Raw genomic sequence first — 15,847 nt, 5'->3', positions numbered from 1 at the left:
GATGGCTAAAGAGTTTGATAAATTCATTGCCGTATAATATATTAATGCTGTTTATTTTTTATATATATTTGTATGTGCTGTTAAACTTGACGCGAACGGCGCGGGCGAACTGACTAAAAGAAATGGCCGTCATTAATCATTTAACCTTAAGCAAATATAAAATAGTTCAAGTTCAGGCTTTCAGAATAACAAGGTCTGCTTTGAATGAAAAACTCTATGCTGGAAAATGGGGGCCATAATATGAAGGAGAGCAATGAATTTGATGAAGATTTAGCGATACACATCAGCCTTAAGGGCCATCAGTTTATTATAAAATTGGCTTTTACTTTCTAACGTTAGTATAATGATATTATTTAACATATTTTATCAGAGATTCTTCGGCAAATGTGTATCCTCATCACCACTGATGATCACTCTGTTCAACGGCTATCATAATAGCCCGTTTCTCTGGCATGCATTTCTCTCACTAGACAGATCATATTAATCCCTTAAATGCATACACTACGTATAGTAACAACTTTAGTTTCGGTTTTTTTAGCAAAACAGAAATTGATGTTACCATACATTCTATATCTGATGGTAATCATTATTTCAATTTTGCCGATAGATGTCTTTGTAAGTTATGGTTGTTGGATATAATTTGTAGTCAAACGACGCGAGCCGGAGATGGTAATATTTTAATATATTATGTATGAGCCGAATTTTGGCAGTTATTTTTAAGGGCTATATTTAAATTCAGTTGTAACCACAAAACTATTAGATTTTTTATGATAATATAATTGTTAAAAATAATTTCAACATAACAAAATGTTGAATATAGCATACAATGTATAGTGTTTTGGATGAAATATAAAGAAAAAAAACTATTAAATATATTTTTTAATATTTTCCATGTAATCACACCTATCTGTCATACCTATATATGTAGGTATATATTTTTTTTATAAAAAGGTAGAAAATCGTGCATTTCAGGGCTAAGATTAATAATTTAATTATCCAAACAAATATCATAAAATACTGTCTCCATTAAAATTATAAAATAACTAGTTGTTCACCATTTTCCAGTTCTATATTGATACATTTGTTTTAATCAACCGCATAGTGGGATAACATCATATTATTTTTATTAATTCGCAAGACGCGGGATTGGAGTGCGCGACTCTGAATTCCACAGTTCCGTATCAAAATATACTCGTACTTGGATCAATCGCAAACAATAACGAGTACAACGCTAAGCAAATTTATTAAATCAATCGCAAATTCCACATAACTGTTTTAAGAAAATATAAATAACGTCTTATATTTAGATGATTTTACTATTGCATATAAAAAATAATATAGTTAGGTATTTGTTTATTTTTCTGAATGATTTTATGGTTGTTTTTCAATAACCACTCCCTTGTTTTTTCGTACAAATTGCTTGAAAAAGTTAATTAAATTTAGTCATTTACATATTCGCATTTATGGAAATATTGAAAAAAATACTCGACTATATTTTTTAAGTAAAGTATGTAGTTAATTATATTCCTTCGTTTATGATTATTTAGGTCATAATTAAATATTTTGTGTAGTGTTCTTATGTTGTTTTATTGTTTAGTATTACGTTAAGTTTTGATGTTCAATTTCATGATTATTTTGTTTACAGAGTTTCAAGAGTCTGTCGCTTTATTTCTAGTATTGGGCAGTCGTTGACGACATTCAACAGAGTTTGAGATGTGTAGCCGTCACATGGACAGCAGTCATCGTCCCTCATTTTAAATCGTTTTAAATAGGCTCTCTGTACTCCATGGCCTGTTAAAAGTAATGTGTTTAATATTCCTGACAAAGGTGATGGCAGAGATTGTGTTTGGAATAAATCTCTGCGTTATTGAACCTGTGGCGGATATTTTTCACCTGTTGTTTCATAGCTCTATTATGTCTTCGTTTAGTTTTTCTTTCGTATATCAGGGGGAAGTGTGTATAAGTTCTAGATGTTTTATCTGTTGTGGCTTACTTTGCATATTTATCAGCTTCCTCGTTTTTGCCTATTTCTGTATGACTTTCATCCAGGAGAATCTAATATTTGTTTCTATCATTCGGACCTGTGTTGACAGTATTAAAACATCTCTCACTAACGGATGTGTGATTGAAGGGTTTTGGAAAGGTACCAGACTAGATTGGCTATCTGAAAATATGTTAACAGAGTCGTGACTGTAATATTTTAGTCTTTTGAGTCCACTCAAGAGAATCACTGATAGCCAATATTTTTGATTGGAAAACTGTGCAGTATTTTTCAATTTTAATTTTTCGGAAATTATTCAGGTTCCATTATCGTAGCTGCGTCTACTTTGTCATCGATTATACCGCAGCCTGAGTAGATCTTTAATCCTGTCATATTTTTTTTTTGTTTATTTTTTAAAAGAAAACACATTGAGTCAAAATATTTAAATAATCAATTAATGATAACCATTTTCATCAATTAATAATAAAACAGTTATTGTATTATGTCATACAGATGGGAAATAACTATCAATATTTGAATAAAATATAATAATAATAATTATTAACACGTGTCCAAATCCAGGAAAAATGTGAAAACAGAGAAATAAATAGGAAAATGTCATCAAAACGTCTCTGCCTAATAATGTAGGTCAAGTGAGGCCCCCAAGGATGGGAAGGGTGTTACCGAGAGGGACAGAGCTATTCAACTCAGGTAAAAGCTTCTTGAACGATATCCCACGTGCGAAAGAGATGGAATACGGAAGAGTATTATGCATGTATGTGGAATCGACATTTATTATGTATATGTAGATCAAATTTGTCGAAATGAATGTCATAATATAATAATATTTAATTTCATCGTTTTTTATATTCATATCAGATTGGTAAGTACGTACTGTAAACTTTTAATATATTATATAATTAATAATGTTTTATGCTATTATTTGTTGAAATTTTTCCATTATTCCTAATTATCATGATCAGTAGAAACGCAATAATTCATAGAAAGTCCAGGTTTACTTCAACAACTACTCTCTTTACCTCGTATACAACTGTTACAAAAGGATAGATCTAACCAGGAAATTGTTTATCAAATTTCATCTCTTACGCCCGACTAGATTGCTAGCCATTAATTAGTATGTAACCAAATAATCATCTATAATGTTGAATGACCACAAAAGAAACCAATGTATGTGGAGGTAGACAATACTACACTAGTTAGATGAACCGGCAATAGGCTCGGCGTGTAGATAAATACCATCTTACAATTGTACCCAAGAGACATTAAATGTCCACAAGGATGGTCTGAAACCTGCTTCATAGATGAACTCATAAAATTCGATGGATGTACGTAGCAGTAAAGAACTAGAATATTAGAAAGAGCTAGGAGAGGCCTCCATGCAACATCCAGGATCGACCACGGCTGATGATAGTAATAATTACGTTTGCTAAACAGTAATCGGTTATTACAAAGTCTTTATCTCGATACCTTAGCTATAGCCTAGGGCCTAGGGTATATGGAATAATTCCCAAAATTGCCGTGGTACCTATGTTCAAAATCTGCAGAATTCCTGATAATCTTTATCCAATACAAAATCAAAATCGTATACTTCAGTGGATGTTTTATTTAGACAAAAACACATTTTTAACGTAACATACTGCTTTTCTTCCATCACTATTATTATGCACGGAGTCAAAAATCGGATATCATCTCAGTTCTCTCCCTTTTTATGCCGGAAACAGTAATTGAGATTATAGCACCTATTGCAGAGGAGGTTTTGAATCCACAACAAATTAGTTTAAAAAAAATTCAACTAAGTCTTTCCCAATGCAATATTAAAGTCTGTACCTTTCTTTATTCATAGATATTACAAAGTAAGTCCAATAATTATTAAAAAGCTGATGATTGAATAAGTAGTAAGAAAGAAACAGTTAATTTACTAATTAGGCAATTGTAACACTTTTTCACATAGTGTTTATTAAAATATTAATCATTCTACTATTACAATTTGAAGAAAAATATATCTATATTGCTTTATGTTTATAATGTTTTTAGTATTAGATGCAGAATAAATTAGATCAAAATATCCAAAATAAATAAAAACATTGTTTATTCATAATATAAATCAAATCATTAATTTGTAATCGAATGAATGCCAAGAATAAAACTGCTTGTAACTGTATACACAAAGCGATGATACAGTAATGTGAAGATTATTCTTGGGTAAGTTAGTATCATATGTCACACCATGTACTACTAATCCGCAGTACCTCAATTATATTTATTTCATTGTTATTTTTAGTATCCAAAATTTGTAAAAAAGATGTTTTACAAAACGTGTATCACAGGGATACACATAGAAGGGTGACAAAAATGTTGCTTTATTCCAAATTTATGTGTAGTCATAATATATTTTTCAACGACAGTACCTCCTACGTCACCATGTTATAAAATTGTCTATAAAACTGATGGCAGTATAAACTTTTTGAACCTTCGCATACGATATTATGTACAGCATGTCCCATGCCGCTAACAGCTAGTAAAAGCCACTCGGACATGTGACACATCAGCCCTGCATATTTCACTGTCTTTTTCTTTTTATATCAAGTTGCAAACAATTTGCTCTCAGATATGTTTTCCTTGAACAACTATATAAATAAAATATAAAATTTTATTTAAAAATTTAAAATGGAAAGATTTTTTATTGTTTTGGAGCTGTAATAATTAATAACGATAATAATTACAGCGGCTCATGTACCTATACCTTATAGAACAAATAATTAAGGTTTCCATTTTTTCATATAGTTATCATTGACATAATATGCATATTATACACCGCCTTTAAATTTAATAACAAATATTGGTATACTGAGTACATATTGAATTAAATGTCATTAATAAGTTAAATTAAGTAATTGACGCCTTCTCAGAAAGTGAAGCATTTTGCTGATAATATAATTATAGTCATTTTAATATAATAATAGAGATAAAACACAATGTGCCATTATAAAACTCATAATACGTACTGCACGTCAATGCTTCAATACTTCTAGTGATTGATTGTTGATACAAAATAATGAATTTTAGTTAATAAATAGAATGATCTTATTCCAGAAATAGGCTTAATAATTACTATAGTAGAAAAATAAAAATGTTCATTTGATTTTTGAAGTTATACTTCTTTAGGTGCGTTTGGAAAATCAGATCAGAATGTATTTTTGGCGTGTGACATGTAATACATAATTTAATTTTTTCACACCAAAAAACACACTCGATTGGATTTGAACCTCCGATTGTTCGGTTATCAGCCGAACGCACAACCATTACGCCACAGAATGATTCTGCAATAGTGACGATTATACAGTAAGTATAATATTATTATTTAGAATTGTTCCGTTGCTAGACAGTAAATTTATTATTATCGGCCATTTGCAATTCCCTACGTAAACAAACTATTCAACGTCATAGTGGCAGTTGTTACGTTAAAAATAAAAACAACGATAAATAATTATATACTTTAGTAATATAAGTTAAAGTGTATAGAAATAAACCAACGGCGTTCCATTAAGCGGTCTTTTTTCTTGAGTGTGTAAATTAACAAGATAATTAAGAGCTAGTCGAAGAATCTAGTTTATCACAAGTTTTGTTTTTGTCTTGTTACGCCAAAGAAGTATAACTTCTAACGCGCGTACACAAGTACACACACCGATTTTTTTAAATTAGAACTTATATAATTTATTATATTATCATTATGTAAAATACGAATTGTCTTCGATTGTAGCATATTGTATATATTGAAAAAGGCAACATCTGTGTTTAGGTAGCTATATTGTCTTCTTGTCTGTCGAATTTCTTAACTCTATGTAGGCAACAACGTTCTTAGAATTGCAACGGCATACTGCGATCAGTAAACGAATGTCGTGTGAAAAGAGACACTGTTTGCTTTCGTTGCATATTCTTGACAATATTTACAATGTCAAGAAATTACGCTCTTGGTATTGACATATAAGTATTTTGTGGAATAAATTTGTGTTGTTTTTTTTAATACCATTATTATCAGACGAGGTCAATCCACTATTGGATGAAAGACTCCCTTAGTTCCATTCACTCTTTTTCGTCCCTAAATTTTCGGTGCCACTTACACCAAGTTTGTAGACGTTTAGTGCCCCTAGTGTACTGCTGCATTACTGCATTTGTCTACTCCTAGGGGCGGCAGGTTATATGAAAGTATGGTGAAGCCGGCTAGTATGGCGAAAAAGTATGGTTAGGCGGGCTGGTAATCAATTTGTGGCAAAATTTGAACGTTAACATTATATTATATGGGTACGCTATAATGACCAAAGTAAATCCTCTGTGATGCCCTGAATTTTTTTTTATCGCGTCGCTATTTTTCGTTAGTTATCGGCTGTAGTTAGCCTGCTTCATTCAGCTCTATGAGAAAGCCGATTACTTGCCCCTCTTTTAATTTAATACCTCTATGGTCTACTCATTAAACAAAATATCCAGTGCATTGCCATTTCATCAGTTTGTTGAACTCTATTACATCGCGTACTCTTGTCTGTCACCGTTTCTATCACTTACTGTTGTGATCTTTCTTCGTTATACCCAACATCTTTTCATATCGCTTTCCATGCCATATATATTTTATATATTTTTTTACATTATTAGTCGTATTTCACATGCATACATAAGCACTGGTAGCATACCTACATTATTCTTACAACGTTTTTATTAGCTCGTACTCTTATTTGTCCGGTGTTGTTTATCCAGTACAAACCTTGCAATCGACTTTTAACTAACTTCCCGACTAGCTAGACATTTGAAACTTTTAGAATATATCATAACACGATGCAAATGCATTCTTTTAATACTTTTAGCTATCTTTAAGTAGAATTGAATTCATTTTCAGTTAATTCTGTTTTGTATGAAAAGTTATTTCGGAAAAAATCCGTAATCTAATCCACTATTATTGGTTGCTAAGTGGGTGGTCCTAGCAACTAAATTATTAATATATACGTGCGTTACTATGGAAATCAAAATGACATTTCAGTATTCTATATTTGTTTGTTTATTTGTTTTTTATTTACTTCATATTATCAAGTACAAGTTTGAGCATATTGAGCATAATAATTCAACAGAAAATTTAAAAACGTTGTATATAAAGGTTCTTTTTATCTTGTAAATATTAATTATGAAACTTAACGATTTATGCGTTATGGGAAATCACTTTTGAAAATATTATTATGCAGGTACTAAATGCGTTCTGTGGGTACCAGTTAAGTTCTGCGAGCAATTCCAATACATATTTGTCTTGGTTTATCAATTTTTTTGTCTGTCTGTAACAAGAGAATACATTGTCATCTAAATGCGAAGAAAAGACTGAGACAACAAGAACACGTATTAAAAAGGATGCGAAAAAGCATACACTTAACCGTAAAGTCAAATTTAAAAAATAAACTGACACACAAATAAAAGAATCGTTTATCTAAATCCCGTTGTGAAAAAAAAACATATGATAATACTCTCACAATAGTTTTTCAGATGCTTACAGTGCAATACTAGCATATCGCCACATCCAATAATGTTGACAGGTGGCACTGCCGCCCGGTATTTTTCTCTATCCCCTCGATAAATTTTACTAATAATATAACTCCCTAATACAAATCTGATATTGTTTATGTTCACTCTTATCAAGATATTGTTATGATAATTTTTTGTATGTAACGATTTGGATGGATATTTTTTTCAGAATAATTATTATAGAAGTAAAAATATGAGAAATTGAATAATTGTAACACATTTGTTGAGTATTATTTAACTAATCACTATTTTATGTATATTTATTTATCGAATAATAAACTGATGTAATTTTGACGCAAGTCAGAACTTACTGTTTGTTCATTGAGTTAACAATGAACACTAACTGCCTTGACTTCTCGAAATTTAACTAACAAATTCTAACAGTCAATCTATATTTCCCATGAATATAATCGAAACATTCATAGTTTAAACTATAAAGTTACCTACCCTAACTAACCGATACCGTAAATTTTGACATAGGTACTAACTAACCTGATCGATGTGTATGGAAATCACGTTCAAAGCAAGTTCGATGCAATTTGATTTTGACGTTCAACTTTTCATATCAAACTTTTAAGTGGAACAGCAGCAACAATACATAAATTTAATTTGAAATCATAAATGCAATTATTAATAGTATGTTTTTCCTGGACAATAATAAAAATTTATTTTCAGACGCGGAACAATATTTACGTCAGTTAAGTGAATTCAGTTAATATTATTTTATATTTCTTTTCTATAAAATTATTTTTTACTTTGTTTTTTTTCTCTATCAAGTTGATTTAACTCTACTTTTTATGCTAAATGTCATGTTGAGAACGTCTTGAAATAATAATTTGTTATGTGCTCAATGTGTATTTTAAAATAAATAAATTTAAATTAAATAAATTAAATTATGTAATGAAGAAACGTAATATTTAATTTTAAAATCGAACCACCAATTTTCTAATTGAAATAGAAGTGTAGTCACTGGTAGCGAAAATGTAAAAAAATGGAAAATATCTTCCTATTATTCGTTTAATATTATTCGGTTTTTTACATATTATACAATAAGCTACGAAGGGTATGTAAATTTATAAGTAACTTTCTGAATATGTTGTTTTTATGTCTGTATGTATGTTATTAGCTTCAAAAATTATATAAACGGCATCTTAGCAGGCAATGTTTCACGTTCGTTGGTGAATTTTTTGGTATGCTATTACAATAATATTAGTAATTTGTCTTGGATTTATTCATTTACGTCAAAGTCGGGTGTTATAATATATTAAAATTATTCAGTAGAGAACAAAATCTTAAATGATGACAATGGTTTGACACATACTGACTTGTACGTGTTTTTCTTGGGTATTTTATTTTTGTTCTTATTAACAAAAAAATATTGTTGTGCTTCAATTTCATATTTTTTAAAGTTTTTTTTAAGATTATCTGGATTATTGAACAATAGTACATTGTACTTTTGGTTTTATATAATGACTTTCCTTGACATTTTATATTTAAGGACAAAAATAATAACGATCATTACTCATTTTGGTAAAAAAAAAAACACTCGACACGATTTTGGTGTACAGATTTATTATTATACCTAACTACAAATAAAACTAAAAATGATGACATATTCGACAAAAAAAAAATATCTAGCCGAAATATCAGCTGAATTATTGATTTTTCACACGACGTGTTAATCGTGAATTCTCAAATAAAAAAAATATACCCTGGAGGCGTTGCAAGAGAATCTCGCAACCAGGCGACACCTAGAGAGCTTCTCTCCTGGAGGTTTTGTGAAACGGAAATACAAGACGGCTTTTTAAATATGTATCTCGAATGGATTGTGTTTCCTGTATTAATCGGCAAAGCTGCGGCGCACCCGACTGCACATTGCTTTAAATTTACATCAACAACGATAAAATACCTTAAACCTGATTTTGGTGAAAAATATATTGTGAAACTATATTGGATAATATGAACATTTTTAATATTATCACAATTAATTCATATCCTCTAATTTGTATATTATTATATAATTCAAAATTTTAATACTACAACAGATCATGTTCCTCGTGTAAACTGTGGTGTAGTAGTAGAAGTAAAACGATCACATAAACACCCAGGCTTTGATAAGAACCACAGAAATATACAGTGATCTAAAATTTGCATGGTATGTTTTTATCGTGCCTGTAGTTTTTCGTTATTAAGGGGGGACATGCTCGTCGAAGGTCAAAATTGAGTTTTTATTGTATTTTCAAACCATGATCATGGACACTCCTTAAACGTTGTAGATGATCTATTTATATAATTTTGAAGCCTTATTATCCTTTATAGTTATTTAAAACATTTGATGACTGCATGAAGTATTTTTGGTACATAAAATAGTATTCTTTTAAACCTCTCGCTCTAATGTTTTAGAATATAGTCATATTTCGGTACATAACTGTGCAGTGGTGTTAAGATTTTTTACATTTATTAATTTTTAAACGCATTTATAAAACCATTAGCATAATTTATTACGAGATAATTTTTGTAAAATATTCACGATAAACAATTATATTGATAATCTCTGTGATCCCAAATTTGACAAGAATTAGGCATTTTATTATTCAAAAAATCGGCAAGATTAACACATTTGAAGATAATTCTAAAGATATTTATTATAAGCTATGTCTTTGACCATTCAAGTGTGATAAACATCTTATGAATAATGATTGCTTTATAATAATTATTGACCTAAGAATAAGGTAGTGTTTTTTTGAAATACGCCATTTCTTTTGTCATTCCCCGGTGGTTAAGCTACAACATGCGGCCGTAGCCATAAATTGACAAACTATAATTGAAGTAGGGAGTAAAATGATATTGACGCGCGTGTTTGAACATGTACCGTTTAAAAAAAATAAAAAAAAATTCCGTTAGGTACATGTTCAAACACGCGCGTTAACATAATTTTACTCCCTACTTTAATTTTAGTTTGTCATTTTATGGCTACGGCCGTATGTTGTAGCTTAACCACTAGGGAATGACAAAAGAAATGGCGTATTTCAAAAAAACACTACCTTATTCTTAGGTCAATAATTATTATAAAGCAATCATTATTCATAAGATTTTTATCACACTTGAATGGTCAAAGACATAGCTTATAATAAATATCTTTAGAATCATCTTCAAATGTGTTAATCTTGCCGATTTTTTGAATAATAAAATGCCTAATTCTTGTCAACTTTGGGATCACAGAGATTATCAAAATAATTTTGTATCGTTAATATTTTACAAAAATTGTCTCGTAATAAATTATACTAATGGTTTTATAAATGCGTTTAAAAATTAATAAATGTAAAAAATCTTAACACCACTGCACAGTTATGTACCGAAATATGACTATATTCTAAAACATTAGAGCGAGAGGTTTAAAAGAATACTATTTTATGTAACAAAAATACTTCATGCAGTCATCAAATGTTTAAAATAACTATAAAGGATAATAAGGCTTCAAAATTATATAAATAGATTATCTACAACGTTTAAGGAGTGTCCAGGATCATGGTTTGAAAATACAATAAAAACTCAATTTTGACCTTCGACGAGCATGTCCCCCCTTAATAATATTATAATTTGGTATTACGTCTAAATACTAAGTTAAGTTTTTTTTATTATGGATATTTTTATGGTTGTTTGTTGTTTCATATATATTTTAATATCCCATGATAGTATGAGTTTATTATTCTGCCTATAGCGGACAAACAGTATGCGAGGAACGATTATTCAATTGAGAGATCATATTTTGTGAACTAGTTGATTAAAATGTTTGATTTCGACTACTCCTTATAATCTATATTATTTATATAAATATATATATATTCGGTTAACGTCGGTTTTTGTCAATAAATACTGTTTCTGTGACGAGTATTTTATTATCGACTGAGATCGTTAGTTATATATTATGTCGATATTTAGGTTACTATATGTCCACTACTTATACAATTACTTATTTTCTTTCTTAGTGCTGCACTTCAGGTTGGAATTTGGCGTCCTCTACAATTGTTTTCTGCTGGTTCTTGTCTATCAATAATCTCTACCAGTTTCTTCACCTTTTCATATCACTATCACTATTCTACATAGTAAATCGACATCTTTCGTTTTCTATCTCTGAGTCAATTCTGCAAGGATATCGCGTCAATCGTCTCAAGATAATATTATTATTAATTTATTATTAAAGGTTCATAATTATTCTAAAAATGAATATTGCAAACGTATTACCTACAAAATATTTAAGTAGGTGCCTACATAAGAAAATCAATATTGACATGCCTTAGTATAATAATAGTGTGATACGACCTCTCAGGTACAAATACATTATGCTCAAGTTATGTGCTGTCACGTGCTGTCACAGTAAGCTGCCGCTATGGGAAAAAAGTATGTAATGTCATTTTTCTTGGTATTTAAAATGTTACAGACTGATGCTTACATCCCGTAACACATTTTGAACGTTTAAACGAACATTTTCACAGCAAAATCTGCCTAAATCACCAGAACAACAATGATGTTACCTCACGCGTACCGCGCTATATCGACACCCGCATGACTGAATGAAAGTTTTTTATCATTTTATACATGCCTACACATTTTCGGCTCACGTGTTTTTCTGTTTTTAGTGGTTGGCACTATGTATTTTCTTTGAGGATATTGTCTATGGTCTGCAGGTTGAGTTCGGTTCAAAATATTATATACGGATGCAATATCGCAAGTAATTTTAACGTACGTCCATGTAGAAACTGTTAAAATTAATTGAAATTAGTATGAATAATATTTCAAAATAATAATACATTAGAGTTGGCACTCTCCATCATTAAATTTATAGAGATATTGATCATTCAGAATGTTTTGTGGAATGACAAAACCATAAACTAAATTTGTTGCCGTACCAGCATGTGAGAGAATGCAACGCGATCATAATGTATTTGAACCTTTATAGTCGATCCTACCACCAGAATCAGGGTTGTCAACTAAACGTTGTGGATGTAAAATCACATCACCTCAGGGAAATAGAGCATATTCAGACACTCATACTCCAGGCTCCTGCCTTACCACTCGCGTGTGTTTATGAATAATATTATTCTCCATATTGTACACTGTAGATATATGCAAATTCTCTTTCCAAAAGCGCAAAAATAGTTCTGCAATAAAAGTGATTGGTGTATATATTTCGTAGTATGCATATGTGAATAAACAGTAATTTTTTTCATAAATTAAGTATTCAAATATACCAAAGAATGTCGACTGTGATTAGAGGGATTCATATTAACTTTTGTATTACACTACCCAGTAAAAAAAAAAAAAATGGTTTTCCTATGGTTACTAGCCGTAGAAATTTATACTTTTACGACCGTATAGTTTATTTATGCTCCAATGCTAAAGGATGATATAGTAAAGTAAATACCTACTTATGATTGGAAGTAAATTACCACATTCGTTCATATGCGGAATATATCACACCTCTAATCAAGGTTATATTAATATAATTTTAAATCATAAATCATATTTATAATCATTCACCTATACTGTTGGTTCCTTGCTGGGTCTTTGCACTGAGTTGAAACCCGCGACGCATAGTTTAAGGGGGGACATGCTCAGCTTAGGTCAAAATGGAGCTTTTATTGCATTTTCAAAGCATGATCCTGGACATTCATTTAACGTTGTAGATAATCTATTTATATAATTTAACGCGCGTATTTGAACATGTACCTAACCGATTTTTTTTAAACGGTCAATGTTCAAACACGCGCGTTAACATTATTTTACTCCCTACTTCAATTATAGTTTATCAATTTATGGATACGGCCGTATGCTGTAGCTTAACCACTGGGGAATGCCAAAAGAAATGGCGTATTTTAAAAAAACACTACCTTATTCTTAGGTCAATAATTATTATAAAGCAATCATTATTCGAAGGATGTTTATCACACTCGAATGGTCAAAAACATAGCTTATAATGAGTATCTTTAGAATTATCTTCAAATTTGTTAATCTTGCATATTTTTTGAATAATACAATGCCTAATTCTTGTCAAATTTGGGATCACAGAGATTATCAATATAATTTTTTATCGTAAATATTTCACACATTTCGACATAAATTATACTAATGGTTTTATAAATGCGTTTAAAAATTAATAAATGTAAAAAAAATTAACACCACTGCAAATGCATGTACTGAAATATGACTATATTCAAAAACATTAGAGCGAGAGGTTTAAAAGAATACTATTTTATGTAATAAAAATACTTTATGGAGACATCAAAATGTTTAAAATAAATATAAAGGTTAATAAGGCTTCAAAATTATATAAATAGATTATCCACAACAAATAAAAAAATAAGGAATGTCCAGGATCATGCTTTGAAAATGCAATAAAAGCTCCATTTTTACCTACGCTGAGCATATCAGCCCTTAAGAAATCTCTACTCTATCTAATTTAATCAAGTCATCATGGATTTCGTACGTCATTTTATGATTATTAAAACTAATAAAAATATCAATATATTTTTAAAGGAGTATGAGAAAAAAACATTGTAAACATAGTTAACTGAAACTTCCATATTATATTGATGTATAATGTAATAATTTGGTTTTATACTAATGATATTTTGGTATTATTTTGATGTGTTTTTATAATATCTATCAGTTGGCTTTACGTTGAGAAACATTTTTTTTAATCCATCTATTGTTTGTGTGGAAAAAATATATTGTCAACAATTTTAAAATATAATTCAAAGGTTTCAATATCATCATGTATGTATGTCCAATATTATTATGAGATTATTTTTACTTTCATACCCCAAATAAGATCTGCATGAAATATTTTATTCCGCTAATGCCACCCAAAGCAAAGGCGTGACACTGTGTGTTTTTCATTTTTTCATTGCGTAGAAAAATCCGTCAGATTGGCTGCAGGCCTCATTGCCCGCTACTTCTATTACGCCCCGGCAAGAAGGCTTCGGGGGAAGGTTTTCGGCAGGCAGAACACCTGTGATGAATCTCTTTAGTATTCCGACCCCGTAGATTTTTCACTCACGTGTTTTTGAATACTGATTACCCGCTGTAAGACGGGCCTGTCCAAGTATTTTTTTATTGCCCAGGGGGAAAATATGGCAAAGACTAATAAATTTCATAAAATAGATTAACCCTTACAGATTACGTGTGGGGTGGTCGTATATTATTGTCAGCTTTCATACTTATTATCTTTAGATGTCAGCTATTTATCAATTCATCGAACGCTTACTCTGAGAAAACATTCATGTCGTAAGATATATAACGGATAATTGCGAAACCAAAGCCTCTATAAACTGATATAATCATAATATGGTAATCATCAGCACTTCAAATTAATTGTATATATTCAATGACATTATTAATGGACGACGCACTCAATACAGTAGCTAAAGATCTACCATCGTAAGTTGGCAGCCGGTCGAATTTGAAACTAAAATTGTCTATCGAGGATAAATTTGTTATAAATGCCATTTAATTTTACAACATGTTTCTCGAATTATGGATTACATAATATTTGTACAGAAATCTACTACCAATAAAAAATTATAAATTACCATTTTTTTGTTAGTTATGGTAAAATTCTCAATGTCATACTAGCGCCCTCACTGAAATGCCAATTTATGATGGTAGATCTATAGCAAGTAAATTCGCGATTCGCATGTACAGGTAGACGTCACGCAATTTCCATTATGCGATATCACGCATCGGGAATTTATAGCAATATGACCTTTGTTATAATGAAGTTAGAGCAGTGTTTCTAATGTCAATGTTCATTTGAGAGAACCCGTTCGAACCGAACCATTCGGCAGACCCAACAAAAAGCATCAGGAATTTATAGCAATATCACCTTTATTGTAATGGCGTTAGAACAGATTATGCCATTCGGCAGACCCGACAATAAAGTGAGTGTCATTTATTTTTCCAGATGATTCGTCCATATTAATGTCATTGTATATATTATATGGATATCAAAAAAAATAAACCAATCAAGTTTATCTACAACTACATAAATTCTTTATTTATTATCATTCTAAATTAATTTTATAGTAGAACGCCAGTATTAAACAAAAATATTAAGTATGTTAAAATAAAAAGGAGAGTGAAATATCCATTTATTATTAATTCGTCAGAATTTTTTAATATCAACTGCCGTATAAAAAAATGTTATACGCGTAAATAAAGGCACTAAATATTCTACTCTTATAATTAAATTATGTCCCCTTTGTACCAGAAATAAATTATTTATGC

The sequence above is a fragment of the Rhyacophila brunnea genome, unplaced genomic scaffold, assembly GCF_057557595.1.
Source record: "Rhyacophila brunnea isolate RB1 unplaced genomic scaffold, BYU_Rbru_1.0 scaffold_7, whole genome shotgun sequence".
Taxonomy (NCBI): Eukaryota; Metazoa; Arthropoda; class Insecta; order Trichoptera; family Rhyacophilidae; genus Rhyacophila; species Rhyacophila brunnea.
This window is presented reverse-complemented; position numbering follows the sequence as displayed.